The 3,010-nt window shown below is 34.1% G+C and overlaps 1 long non-coding RNA gene across 1 annotated transcript; it reads left to right on the forward strand.

Annotated features, from left to right (window-relative positions):
• Positions 1-2,686, forward strand: LOC125784892 (uncharacterized). Its single transcript, XR_007427512.1, has 2 exons — positions 1-222; positions 1,221-2,686. It is a non-coding gene; the product is annotated as an uncharacterized LOC125784892 (long non-coding RNA).
• Positions 2,687-3,010: the final 324 nt, after the last annotated feature.

A 3,010-nucleotide genomic window follows, 5' to 3' on the forward strand; every position in this document is an offset into this window, starting at 1 on the left:
TGTAATGTCACAAGTGTGTGTGTGGAGACGTGTTTTTTTTTTTACTATTGACGTAAGCGGGGGGTTCCTAAACGTTGTATATGAATAACACGGTATAAATACCGCGCGCAGATTATAAGGAACTCATCTGCCGGTTCCTCCTCAGTTCTGTTTTCTCCCTGCTGAAGAACCGACCTTTATCTGGATTTATCTGACCAACACACAGGAGCATGTCGAGGAGAGGTAAGGAAATCCGGGTTCTATACATTTATATTTGTTTATCAGCGCTGATAAAGAATTCTGATCATAAACAAGTGTATTCCAACTGCCGCAAATTAATAAATTACTTAAAAACCGCGATCTGGGGTTTAAGCACTGCGGCAACTACAGAAACTACAACTGAACTACTACAGAACTACTACAACTACAAAAACAAGGTCCGAGCACACGGCAACTACAGAAACTAATACAGAACTACTACAAACTACATAAAAACATTTATTTTAACTGCCGCGACTCAATTAATTACTCAAAAATGGTGATCTCTAGGGTCCGAGCACTACGGCAAATACAGGAACTACCACACAACTTTTGCTGCAACTCGATAAATTACTTAAAAACTGCAATTTCTATTGTAGGTGTTGAATGGTTGGGCTAAGCGCTGATTCTGCACTTACTTTAATGTGTATTTTTCAGGAGAAAGGTGCTTCCCACAAATATATATATTAATAATAATAATATTGATCATTATTGTTATTTAAATGAAATTTTCTACACCAAAACCAAGCCAGTTTAGGCTATAAGAATTGAATACCAAGAATTATTTTTTGTAAGTAAAGTTTAAAATATAAACCATACATATAAAATAGATTCGGTGCAACTTACTTATTTAGTACAATATTAGTATTGTTGTTTATAAATAAAAATGAATGTGTTTTTTTTGCATTGTCTAAAAGCACTGCAGCTTTTATTTTGTGATTTCTCATTTTCTGTAAATGCTCTAAATGACAATATTGTTACTTAGAATTTTCAATAAATGTTGTCCGTAGTTTATAGAATAAAACAACAATGTTCATTTCAGTCAAACATATAAATATAAATAGCAATATATATATATATATATATATATATATATATATATATATATATATATATATATATATATATATATATATAAAAGGTACCAAAAATATCTGAATAGACCCAAATAATTAATATATATATTGTGTTTTTGCTTCCAGACGTGTCGGTGATCGCTGAGTGTGCTCAGCAGCTGCGTGTGATGGGTGATTTGATCCAGCTGAGATACCTGCTGCTGAGCCTGCTGGCCAGGAACTATAAACTACTTCAAAAGATTAAATGAGGAGGACGGGATGTGACGACACTGACCTGAGGGCATTCGCTGCCGACTGAACCAATCTCTCTCTCTGCCGGAGTTCTGAGCTTTTGCTTTACTGGTGGATCTGCCTGAATCTGTCTGGATGTGTCTAGACGTCCAGTGCTGTGATTGATCTGCTGTCTGGATCTGAGGAATTCACGGCTGTGAGCAGGGCGCCGTTTCTTTCTTTCTGAGCAAAAATGAGCCGAACGCCACAGTGCCAGTCTGAACCGAGGGCCCTGAGGGTCCAGAGGGTCTGGAGGATCCAGAGGGTCCATGGACTGCACTGAAACACGTCTCAGTGAATATAATATTGGATGATGGATTTAATATTCACTGTATTGTTATTAGAGTTCACTGAGTTTGAGTGGGTGGGACTTTCTAAGGACTTTCCAAACATGTGACTGGAGACGTCACAACCCAAAACATCATCACATCAACACAACAACAGCCACGTCATGTAGTTCCAGTTCTAGTTCCCTATATCCACAGAGATTAAAGAACCCATATCGACAGATTTATCGATTGCTTAATTTTACCTCGTCTGAACGTGGGTGTGTTTTTATTTACATTATATACAGCTCTGAAAAAAATGAAGAGATCACTTCAGTTTCTGATTTTGCTATTTATAGATATATATTTAAGTAAAATTAACATGGTTGTTTAATTTTATGAACTACAAACAACATTTCTCCCAAATTGACAATGAGAAATGGCTGAAATCACAAAAATATGCAGAGCTTTCAGACTTCAAATAATGCAAAGAAAACAAGTTCATATCCTGGTTTTTGATCACAGTTTTCATTTATCTTGGCATGTCCTCCTCCACCAGTCTTACACACTGCTTTTGGATAACTTTATATCGCTCCTGGTGCAACAATTCAAGCAGTTCAGTTTGGTTTGATGGCTTGTGATCATCCATCTTCCTCTTGATTATATTCTAGAGGTTTTTAATTTGGTAAAATCAAAGAAACTCATTATTTTTAAGTGGTCTCTTATTTATTTTACAGAGCTGTATATGTATATATCTATATGTATACATAACTGTATTTAATTTATCCTGTTTTTAGTTTGGGCTGCATTTTGAAACACTCCTTACAACTTCAGAATGAATGGGGGGAGCTAAACTGTAGACTGGAGACTGGGCATAGTTATATACTGTATAAATGTGTTTTATTAATGGGTTTAATGATATGACTAGATACTTGTCACAGTAACTATTTTTGTTTGATCAATTTATTGTCCAGGAATTTATTGAGAAAAATGATTTCACTGAAAATGTAGTAGAATTTCATGCTTTTAAAGATAATAAAATATATAATACATATATATTTTATCATGCTTTTTTGAGACCTGTACAACAACAGTGAAATAATTCAATAATTGGCCAGTAATATTTAAGCAATACTGCCCTTGCTGGATTATCTGTGCACTGCATGCGCAAGAAAAATACATACAATGTTTACGGGTAATTTGGTACTAAATGCCATGGAAAGCACTACCATTTATTTAAACTTTATTACTCATAACTTACATACTTTTGTAAGTTATGTAAATTGTAATAATTAATAAATTATAAATTGTAATAATTAAATAATTATAATGCCATTTATTTCTAACACATTACATATTACATTATAAAAAAACGACTTA

The sequence above is a fragment of the Astyanax mexicanus genome, chromosome 20 (assembly GCF_023375975.1).
Source record: "Astyanax mexicanus isolate ESR-SI-001 chromosome 20, AstMex3_surface, whole genome shotgun sequence".
Classification (NCBI taxonomy): Eukaryota; Metazoa; Chordata; class Actinopteri; order Characiformes; family Acestrorhamphidae; genus Astyanax; species Astyanax mexicanus.